Below are 12,463 nucleotides of genomic sequence, written 5' to 3'. Positions count from 1 at the left end.
ACTCTTGAAAGGGACAAACTGACACATTTTCTGACACGTTTTCATTTTCGTTCCAAAAAAGTTATAACGAAAGAGTGCCTTTGATTTGTCGCCCTGCACATGTGCAGTTCGACACGAGACAACCGTTAGACCCGATGACGTGTTTCTGCGCATGAGCTTAGCATCATTACTTAGTAACTTAGTTACTTAGCTTAGCAACATCGCCTACTAGCGACGCGTCAGGTGGGGCCCCAACATTTTAGCTAAAGAAAATGAACAAAAAAATTGATTATTTTTTTACCTGTTTTCTTTCTTGCTCACATCGGCTACGGAGAGCGTACTAAAGCAGGAAGCACCAGTGACTCGGTTAATAAGGAAGTGGTCTGATGACGCAGATGCTAAGCTACAGGACTGTTTTGCTAGCACAGACTAAAATATGTTCCGGGATTCTTCCGATATCATTGAGGAGTGCACCACATTAGTCACTGGCTTAATCAATAAGTGCATCGATGACATCATCCCCACAGTGACTATACATACATACCCCAACCAGAAAACATGGATTACAGGCAACATCCGCACTGAGCTAAAGGGTAGAGCTGCCGCCTTCAAGGAGCGGGACTCTAACCTGGACGCTTATAAGAAATCCCGCTATGCCCTCCGACGAGGCATCAAACAGGCAAAGAGTCAATAGAGGACTAAGATTGAATCGTACTACACTGGCTCTGACGCTCGTCGAATGTGGCAGGGCTTGAAAACTATTACAGACTACAAAGGGAAGCACAGCCGCGAGCTGCCCAGTGACACAAGCCTACCAGACGAGCTAAACCACTTCTATGCTCGCTTCGAGGCAAGCAACACTGAAGCATGCATGAGAGCATCAGCTGTTCCGGATGACTATGTGATCAAGCTCTCTGTAGCCGATGTGAGTAAGACTTTTAAGCAGGTCAACATTCACAAGGCCGCAGGGCCAGATGGAATACCAGGACGTGTACTCCGATCATGCGCTGACCAACTGGCAAGTGTCTTCACTGACATTTTCAACATGTCCCTGACTGAGTCTGTAATACCAACATGTTTCAAGCAGACCACCATAGTCCCTGTGCCCAAGGACACTAAGATAACCTGCCTAAATGACTACCGACCCGTAGCACTAACGTCGGTAGCCATGAAGTGCTTTGAAAGGCTGGTCATGGCTCACATCAACACCATCATCCCAGAAACCCTAGACCCACTCCAATTTGCATACCGCCCCAACAGATCCACAGATTATGCAATCTCTATTGCACTCCACACTGCCCTTTCCCACCTGGACAAGAGGAACACCTATGTGAGAATCCTATTCATTGACTACAGCTCAGCATTCAACACCATAGTGCCCTCAAAGCTCATCACTAAAATAAGGATCCTGGGACTAAACACCTCCCTCTGCAACTGGATCCTGGACTTCCTGATGGGCCGCCACCAGGTGGTAAGTGTAGGTAACAACACATCTGCCACGCTGATCCTCAACACAGGGGCCCCTCAGGGCTGCGTGCTCAGGCCCCTCCTGTACTCCCTGTTCACCCATGACTGCATGGCCAAGCATGACTCCAACACCATCATTAAGTTTGCCGACGACACAACAGTGGTAGGCCTGATCTCCGACAATGATGAGACAGCCTATAGGGAGGAGGTCAGAGACCTGGCCGTGTGGTGCCAGGATAAAAGCCTCTCCCTCAACGTGCTCAAGACAAAGGAGATGATTGTGGACTACAGGAAAAAAAAGAAGACTGAGCACACCACCATTCTCATCGACGGGGCTGTAGTGGAACAGATTGAGAGCTTCAAGTTCCTTGGTGTCCACATCACCAACAAACTATCATGGTCCAAACACACCAGGACAGTCGTGACAAAGCCTATTCCCCCTCAGGAGACTGAAAAGATTTGGCATGGGTCCTCAGATCCTCAAAACGTTCTACAGCAGCACCATCGAGAGCATCCTGACTGGTTGCATCACTGCCTGGTATGGCACCTGCTCGGCCTCCGATCGCAAGGCACTACAGAGGGTAGTGCGTACGGCCCAGTACATCACTGGGACCAAGCTGCCTGCCATCCAGGACCTCTATACCAGGCAGTGTCAGAGGAAGGCCCTAAAAATTATCAAAGACTCCAGCCAACCTGGTCATAGACTGTTCTCTCTGCTACCGCACGGCAAGCGGTACTGGAGCGCCAAGTCTAGGTCCAAAAGACTTCTCAACAGCTTCTACCCCCAAGCCATAAGACTCCTGAACAGCTAATCATGGCTACCCAGACTATTTGCATTGCCCCCCCCACCCCAACCCCCTCTTTTACGCTGCTGCTACTCTGTTTATTATTTATGCATAGTCACTTTAACTCTACCCACATGTACATATTACCTCAACTACCTCAACTAGCCGGTGCTCCCGCACATTGACTCTGTACCGGTACCCCCCTGTATATATAGCCTCCCTGCTGTTATTTTATGTTACTGCTGCTCTTTAAATATTAGCATTATTTTTTTTTTCTTAAACTGCATTGTTGGTTATGGGCTTGTAAGTAGGCATTTCACTGTAATGTCTACACCTGTTGTATTCGGCGCATGTGGCAAATAAAATTTGATTTGATTTGATTTTTATAATAGACGTATCACAGCGTACATTATTACAACACATGGAGCACTGCCATCTAGTGGACAAATCAGGATACAACACATGGAGCACCGCCATCTAGTGGACAAATCAGCAGTGGTGTAAAGTACTTAAGTAAAAATTGACCGATCAGGATACAACACATGGACCTCTGCCATCTAGTGGACAAATCAGGATAAAACAAATGAAGCACCGCCATCTAGTGGACAAATCATGATACAACACATGGAGCACTGCCATCTAGTGGACAAATCAGGATACAACATATGGAGCACTGCCATCTAGTGATTGGACAAATCACGATACAACACATGACGCACTGCCATCTAGTGGACAAATCAGCAGTGGTGTAAAATACTTAAGTATTAATACTTTAAAGTACTACTTAAGTAGTTTTTTGGGGTATCTGAACTTTACTTTACTATTTATATTTTTGACAACTTTTACATTTTCTTCACTACATCTATTGAGAAAATTATGTACTTTTTACTCAATACATTTTTCCTGACACCCAAAAGTACTCGTTACATTTTGAATGCTTAGCAGGACAGGAAAATGGTCTAATCCACACACTTACCAAGAGAACATCCCTGGTCATCCCTACTGCCTCTGATCTGGCAGACTCACTAAACACATGTTTCATTTGTAAATTATGTCTGAGTGTTGGAGCATGCCCTGGCTAGCCATAAAATTAAACCAACAAGAAAATGATGCCCTTTGGTTTCATTTATATAAGGAATTTAAAATGATTCATACTTTTACTTTTGATTCTTATGTATATTTTAGCAATTACATTTACTTTTGTGGACATTTCATGATACAACACAGCACTGCCATCTAGTGGACATATCAGGATACAACACATAGAACCACTAGGTCGAGGAAGCTTTATTTGGCAAGTTGGCACCCATTCACTGGTGTTGCTCAAGCTAAACACACAAAATAAAAAAATACAATTTCCAATTTTACATAAACAATTAGAATATAAAACACATTGAAGCCGTTACAACATTCATCATGGACATAACACTACAACATTCCTTCTGTTAGTAGTAATACTGATACTGTCAGCTGGCTCTAGGTTCTCATGATAAACTAACTCTTGTTGTTGATAGTTCCAGTCAGTGGTGTCTGTATGTTCTCATGATAAACTAACTCTTGTTGTTGATAGTTCCAGTCAATGGTGTCTGTATGTTCTCATGATAAACTAACTCTTGTTGTGGAAACTCCACACGTCTCTGTTGTTGATGATGTTGATGGCGGTCAAGGCCGAAGCGTCTAAAGATAAGTGCGTTGGTGTGAAAAGGGAAGTAGGGAGAGAGAAGAGAAGCGACAAGAGAAGTAAAAAGATGGACTGACAGGGTTGTGGTTATTCACCGCTGTTATGATTTACCAGTATTAGAACCCAAATGCAGACAAGTACACCAAGCCAGAGAAGGTTTAACAGGTTTATTTAAAATGTTCAATAGTCCAGGTTTCCAATAATAGGGGGAAGAGCAAGTCCAGGTTACAGGGAGGGTAACAGATCCAGGTCAGGGCAGGTGTGGTACCGTAATGTCCTAGTGTCCGTGGTGAGTCCAAAAGAGAGGTCCGGTAGTGGAGAGCAGGATGGTGGTGGCAGGAGTGAAGCGGAGGCAGGAGTCAGGTTCCAAATATATGGTCGTCTTGACTATGATCTGACGATGAGTGGTAAGTTTGACCGGGTCTTAAAGGCTGAGGTGATTATGGTGAATGAGCTGCAGCTGGAACCCTGACTCCCGCACACCAGACTTCACTCCTGCAATCAAGGACAGACAGAGGGGAGGAGAGAGCAGAGAGAGAGCTACCTAGCAGCAGTAGGCCTAACAGTACCCCCCCTCTACGGACGCCACCTGGCGGCCGACGGGGTTTATCGGGATGTAACCTATGAAACTCTCGGACCAGAGCAGGATCCACAATGAAGCTCCTGGGCACCCAGGAACGTTCCTCAGGACCATAACCCTCCCAATCCACCAGGTACTGGAAACCACGACCCCGGCGGCGAACATCCAGAAGTCGCCGGACAGTGTAGACCGGACCCCCACCCACGATCCTGGGCGGAGGAGGGGACGAGAGGGCGGGCACAGAGGGCTAACCGACACAGGCTTAATCTGGGAAACATGAAAGGTGGAATGAACCCGTAGGGAGGCAGGAAGCTGTAGCTTAACCGCGCAGGGGTTAACAATAGACAGTATCTTGAACGGTCCTATAAAACGAGGCGCCATCTTCTTAGACTCCACCTTCAATGGAAGGTCCCGTGACTTCAGCCATACCTCTTGACCAGGAGAGTAACCGGGAGCCTGGGACCGGTGACGGTTGGCTTGCCTCTGCATGTACGCCGAAGCTCGGGACAGAGCTACCCTGGCCTTCCTCCAGACCTTGAAGCAGCGGCGCATGTGGGACTGCACCGAGGGTACCGCCAGTTCCCTCTCTTGAGAAGGGAACAGGGGAAGTTGATAACCCAGAGCACACAGAAAAGGAGACAAACCAGAGGAAGCGTTAGTCAAGGTGTTATGAGCATATTCCACCCAGGGGAGCATGGAGCTCCATGACCCAGGGTTAGACCCTGTGACACAGCGAAGAGCGGTCTCCATCTCCTGGTTCGCTCTCTCGGCTTGCCCCGTTGGTCTGGGGGTGATATCCAGAGGACAGGCTGGATGTAATGCCCAAAGCTTTACAGAAAGCTTTCCACACCTGGGAGACAAACTGGGGACCCCTGTCAGAGACAATATCCGTGGGTAGACCATGAGAGCGGAACACATGTTCAACCAAAATATCAGCCGTCTCTCTGGCAGTGGGCAGTTTAGGTAGGGCCAAAAAATGAGCGAACTTAGAAAAACGATCAATCACCGTAAGAATTACAGTCTTTCCAGACGAGGGGGAAGTCCAGTGACAAAATCCATAGCGATATGCGACCAGGGCCGGCTGGGTATAGGTAGAGGTCGTAGATGACCAGCGCTGGCCTGGGTGGAGTTCTTACTCCGTGCACATACCGTACAAGCAGCAATGAAGGCTCGAGTGTCCGCCTCCATCGTGGCCCACCAGAACTTCCGTCGCACAAAGTCAAGGGTCCGCGAAACTCCAGGGTGACAGGTAAGGGGAGACGAGTGAGCCCACTGAAGTACCTGGGAGCGAGCAGACTCAGGGACAAACATCCGGTTAGGAGGACCCCTCCCAGGGTCAGCTTGATGATGTTGAGCCTGTCTAACAATCCCCTCGATGTCACATGTGACGACCGCAATACTGCAGGTAGGAGGCAAAATGGGTTCAGGGTTACCACCAGTATCAACAGCCGAATGAACACGAGACAGGGCGTCAGGCTTGACGTTGCGTGACCCAGGACGGTAAGACAGAGAAAAATTGAATCTCCCAAAAAATAGTGCCCACCTGGCTTGACGGGGGGTTGAGCTGCTTCGCTGACTGGAGGTAAGCCAGATTCTTATGATCCGTCCAAACGATGAAGGGGTTGTTCCGCCCCCTCCAACCAATGTCGCCACTCCTCGAGAGCCAGCTTAACGGCGAGCAGTTCACGATTGCCAACATCATAATTCCTCTCTGCCTGAGAAAGTTTCCTTGAGAGAAAAGCACAGGGATGCAGTTTGTTATCTTCAGGAGAACGCTGTGACAACACCGCACCTACCCCAGTGTCGGATGCATCCACCTCCACGACAAACTGGCGGTCGGGGTCCGGCTGCATCAGAATGGGAGCCGAGGCGAGCGATGTTTCAGTTCTTCGAACGCTGATTCGGCCCCTTCATTCCAAGCGAACGGTCGTGAGATGGAGGTGAGAGCGGTGAGTGGCGCCACAATGCGGCTGTAGTCCTTGATGAACCTCCTATAGAAGTTCGCAAACCCCAGAAATCGTTGAAGTTGTTTGCGGGTAGAGGGGGCTGGCCAGTCCGTGACAGCAGAGATCTTAGCTGGGTCCATCCGCAACTCCCCCTGAGCGATGATGTAACCCAAAAAAGAGGTCTCAGACACATGAAATTCACATTTCTCCATCTTCACAAACAGTTTGTTCTCCAACAACCTTTGCAACACCTGGCGCACATGCAGTTCATGTTCCTGGGAGGACTCTGAGAAAATCAAGATATCATCCAGATAGACAAAAACAAACCGATTCAACATGTCCCGAAGGACATCATTGACTAGTGCCTGAAAAACAGCAGGGGCATTAGACAACCCAAAAGGCATAACCAGATACTCAAAATGTCCCAAGGGTGTGTTGAAGGCAGTCTTCCATTCATCACCTTTACGAATGCGCACCAGGTGATACGCATTTCGTAGATCCAGTTTCGTAAAGATGGTAGCACCATGAAGGAGGGGAAAAGCAGAATTAATCAAAGGCAGAGAATACTTGTTCTTAATGGTGATGTTGTTAAGTCCACGGTAATCAATACAGGGTCTGAGGGTCTTATCCTTCTTAGCAACAAAAAAGAATCCCGCTCCTACAGGTGACGAGGAAGGACGCATAATACCTGCCGCCAAGGAGTCCCGAATGTAGTTCTCCATAGCCTCCATCTCCGGCCGGGAGAGATTGTACAGGCGACTGCTGGGGAGCGGGGCTCCTGGCTGGAGGTCAATGGCACAGTCGTAAGGCCGGTGAGGAGGAAGAGAAGTAGCTCTGTGTTTGCAGAAAACGGATGCCAGGTCATGATACACGTCAGGAACATTAGAAAGATCCATGGACTCCAGTGGAGGTCGAGGCACAGTACTGGCAGGAGTCAGAGCAGAACACAAACAATTCACATGACAAAATGTGCTCCATGAAACAATTCTACCTGTCACCCAATCAATGTGTGGATTGTGTCTTATGAGCCAGGGGATACCAAGGACCAGAGGGGTCTGTGGGCAGTCGATAATATGGAATTGAATGTTCTCCTGATGATTTCCCGACACTCTAAGACAAACAGGAACAGTCTGATGGGTAATATGGGTCAACAATTGTCCATTCAGACCCTTAGCCTGCAGCGGACAGTCCATAGGAACAGTCTCCAAATCCATTTGTTGAGCCCACTCTCTATCCAAAAGCTTTCGTCTGCACCAGAGTCAATCAGCGCACTAACAGAGAGATTCTGGAACTGCCACTGGAGGGATGCCTGGAGCAGAATGCGGGGAGAAGAGGAAGAATCCGCTGCTCGGCTCACCAAAACTTCTCCCATTAATGATGAGCCGGCCCTTTTCCCCGGACGAACTGGGCAGGAAGGAACGAAATGACCAGCTTCTCCACAATACAGGCAGACCCGAGCCTGAATGCGACGTGCACGCTCCTCTGAGGACAACCGTGCACGACCCACCTCCATGGCTTCGGGTTCAGTGCTCCTCGTATCGACTCGGGAAGACACGGCTTTCTCCGTAGGGAAGATGCGGGGAGGAGTTTGTTGATGACAGACAGGTTGCTTGGAACTAACACTCCTCTCCCGGCGGCGCTCCCGAATCCGATTATCCAACCTGATGGTGAGTGAAATAAGATTATCCAGCGTAGGCGATTCATCATATGACACCAATTCATCTTTTAAAGTCTCAGACAAAGCATTGATGAACACTCCTTGTAATGCCTCGTCATTCCAACCACTCACTGCTGCTAAAGTCCGAAACTCCACTGCCATCTCCGCCACACTGCGAGCCCCCTGCCGAAGAGAAAACAACCGTTTCGCAGCCTCCTTGCCTCGTACGGGGTGGTCAAAAACCTTCCTCATCTCAGTGGTGAAGGCAACGTAAGCGTTGCAAATGTCTGACTGACTCTCCCAGACCGCGGATCCCCAGGCACGAGCGGAACCGCTAGTAGAGTTGATAAGGTAGGCAATACGGGCTCTTTCTGAGGCGTAGGTGAGGGGCTGTTGTTCAAACACTAACGAGCATTGAGTCAAAAAATCGCCACAGGTTCCCATGTTCCCGTCATAGCGCTCTGGAGCAGGAACAAAAGGCTCTCTGATCTGGGCTGAAGGGGTAGTAAGGGCAGACACTTGATTGGTGAGTAATTGAACCTGATTAAGCAGCACCTGACTGTCCTCAGCAATCGTCTTAAACAGGGTATCATGTTGGCCAAGTAAAATGCCCTGATTGGCTATGGCAGTCCAAATTTGAGTGCACTCTGGGGTGGTATCAAGCTACTGTCTGCTGGGTTCATCATGGTCAGATCATACTGTTATGATTTACCAGTATTAGAACCCAAATGCAGACAAGTACACCAAGCCAGAGAAGGTTTAACAGGTTTATTTAAAATGTTCAATAGTCCAGGTTTCCAATAATAGGGGAAGAGCAAGTCCAGGTTACAGGGAGGGTAACAGATCCAGGTCAGGGCAGGTGTGGTACCGTAATGTCCTAGTGTCCGTGGTGAGTCCAAAAGAGAGGTCCGGTAGTGGAGAGCAGGATGGTGGTGGCAGGAGTGAAGCGGAGGCAGGAGTCAGGTTCCAAATATATGGTCGTCTTGACTATGATCTGACGATGAGTGGTAAGTTTGACCGGGTCTTAAAGGCTGAGGTGATTATGGTGAATGAGCTGCAGCTGGAACCCTGACTCCCGCACACCAGACTTCACTCCTGCAATCAAGGACAGACAGAGGGGAGGGAGAGAGCAGAGAGAGAGCTACCTAGCAGCAGTAGGCCTAACAACCGCAGCTGAAGAGAGCATCTTTTTCCACCCACCATGACGTTCTGATGAACAAGGTCACTAGGTACAGAGGGAGGAGAGAGAGATGAGTGAGGGACAGAGGAGATGATCCAGTCTACTGCAGTGAAGACCTCCAACATCACTGCAACATTTATTCACCCCAACATGTCTCAGTGTTTAATGTGTAGTTAGATACATTTATTCACCCCAACAGGTCTCAGTGTTTAATGTGTAGTTAGATACATTTATACACCCCAACAGGTCTCAGTGTTTAATGTGTAGTTAGATACATTTATTCACCCCAACAGGTCTCAGTGTTTAATGTGTAGTTAGATACATTTATTCACCCCAACAGGTCTCAGTGTTTAATGTGTAGTTAGATACATTTATACACCCCAACAGGTCTCAGTGTTTAATGTGTAGTTAGATACATTTATTCACCCCAACAGGTCTCAGTGTTTAATGTGTAGTTAGATACATTTATACACCCCAACATGCAGCCCAGTTATTATGACTGATTCAACCAGGTGTTTTACTGGTGTTTTAAGTGTTTAGAACTGTGAATGTACATCATACAGAATAGGTACGTTCCCTTACAGACTAAAATAGCCCCTGCTGCAGCAGTCAACAAAGGGGGGAGATCTTGGTCTGTAAAACCTCAAACAGACACAGCTGGTGGCGTGTGAATCTCTCTCTCTCTCTCTCTCTCTCTCTCTCTCTCTCTCTCTCTCTCTCTCTCTCTCTCTCTCTCTCTCTCTCTCTCTCTCTCTCTCTCTCTCTCTTTTGCGATCCTAAACCATCTCAATTGGGTTGAGGTTGGGTGATTGGAGGCCAGGTCATCTGATGCAAAACTCCATCACTCTCCTTCTTGGTCAAATAGCCCTTACACAGCCTGGAGGTGTGTTAGGTCATTGTCCTGTTGAAAAACAAAATGATAGTCCCACTAAGCGCAAACCAGATGGGATAGCGTATCGCTGCAGAATGCTGTGGTAGCCATGCTGGTTATGTGTGCCTTGAATTCTAAAAAAATCACAGACAGTGTCACCAGCAACGCACCCCCACACCATAACACCTCCTTCTCCATGCTTCACAGAGGGAACCACACATGCGGAGATCATTCGTTCACCTGCTCTGCGTCTCACAAAGACATGGCAGTTAGAACCAAGAATCTGACCAAAGGACAGATTTCCGGTCTAATATCCATTGCTCGTGTTTCTTGGACCAAGCAAGTCTCTTCTTCTTATTGGTGTCCTTTAGTAGTGGTTTCTTTGCAGCAATTCAACCAATTCAACCATGCTAGAACAGCGCCGGAGAAGATGGCTGCCGTTTTACAGCCCTCTAACCAATTGTACTATTATGTGTGTTTGTCACGAACGTCTGAAGGAGGAGACCAATGCGCAGCGTTGCGAGTGAACATGATGACTTTATTAAATTAAAGCAACCACGAAGAAAACAACAAATGACGAAACGTGAAGTTCAAATACTGAAACACACTAACAGCAACACAGAAACAATAACCCACAAAACAAAGGAGAAAACACACAGAATATATATGGCTCCCAATCAGAGATAACGAGCCGACAGCTGACACTCGTTACCTCCGATTGGGAGTCATCGACCAATCACCACATGACACAAACAAAATGAAACTCACCCATCCCCAACACCACCAAATGAAATACACCCAAACACAAGAAAATGAACAACCCTGGCTCAATATAAACGTCCATAGAGCCAGAGTGTTACAGTACCCCCCTAAAGGTGCGAACTCCGGGGCGCACCAACATCAGGACTAGGGGAGGGTCTGGGTGGGCGTCTGTCCATGGTGGCGGCTCTGGCCCCGGTCGTGATCCCCACCCCACCACAGTCACAACCTGCTTCGGTAGCCTCCTCCCAATGACCACCCTCCACCTAACCCCACCTGGACTAAGGGGGCAACCCCGGACTAAGGGGCAGCATCGGCCTAAGGGGCAGCACCGGGATAAGGGGCAGCACCGGGATAAGGGGCAGCACCGGGCTAAGGGACAGCACCGGACTAAGGGGCAGCACCGGACTACGGGGCAGCACCGGACTAAAGGGCAGCACCGGACTAAGGGGCAGCACCGGGCTAAGGGGCAGCACCGGACTACGGGGCAGCACCGGGCTAAGGGGCGGCACCGGACTCAGGGGCAGCACCGGACTAAGGGGCAGCACCGGACTAAGGGGCAGCACCGGGCTAAAGGGCAGCACCGGACTAAGGGGCAGCACCGGGCTAAGGGGCAGCACCTGACTAGATGGCGGATCCTGGCTGGCTGGCTCCGGCGGATCCTGGCGGGACGGCTCTGGCGGATCCTGGCGGGACGGCTCTGGCGGATCCTGGCGGGACGGCTCTGGCGGATCACGGCTGGACGGCTCTGGCGGATCCCGGCTGGACGGCTCTGGCGGATCTCGGCTGGACGGCTCTGGCGGATCCCGGCTGGACGGCTCTGGCGGATCTCGGCTGGACGGCTCTGGCGGATCCCGGCTGGGCGGCTCTGGCGGATCTCGGCTGGACGGCTCTGGCGGATCCCGGCTGGACGGCTCTGGCGGATCCCGGCTGGACGGCTCTGGCGGATCCCGGCTGGACGGCTCTGGCGGATCCCGGCTGGACGGCTCTGGCGGATCCCGGCTGGACGGCACTGGCGGATCCCGGCTGGGCGGCTCTGGCGGATCCCGGCTGGACGGCTCTGGCGGATCTCGGCTGGACGGCTCTGGCGGATCCCGGCTGGACGGCTCTGGCGGATCTCGGCTGGACGGCTCTGGCGGATCCCGGCTGGACGGCTCTGGCGGATCTCGGCTGGACGGCTCTGGCGGATCCTGTCTGGCGGAAGGCTCTGGCTGATCCTGTCTGGCGGAAGGCTCTGGCTGATCCTGTCTGGCGGAAGGCTCTGGCTGATCCTGTCTGGCGGAAGGCTCTGGCTGATCCTGTCTGGCGGAAGGCTCTGGCTGATCCTGTCTGGACGGCTCTGGCGGATCCTGGCTCGACGGCTCTGGCGAATCCTGGCTGGATGACGGATCTGGCTGCTCATGGCTGGCTGACGGATCTGGCTGCTCATGGCTGGCTGACGGATCTGGCTGCTCATGGCTGGCTGACGGATCTGGCTGCTCATGGCTGGCTGACGGATCTGGCTGCTCATGGCTGGCTGACGGATCTGGCTGCTCATGGCTGGCTGACGGATCTGGCT

This window comes from Coregonus clupeaformis, unplaced genomic scaffold, assembly GCF_020615455.1.
Source record: "Coregonus clupeaformis isolate EN_2021a unplaced genomic scaffold, ASM2061545v1 scaf0597, whole genome shotgun sequence".
NCBI lineage: Eukaryota > Metazoa > Chordata > Actinopteri > Salmoniformes > Salmonidae > Coregonus > Coregonus clupeaformis.
Note: the sequence above shows the minus strand (reverse complement) of the source record.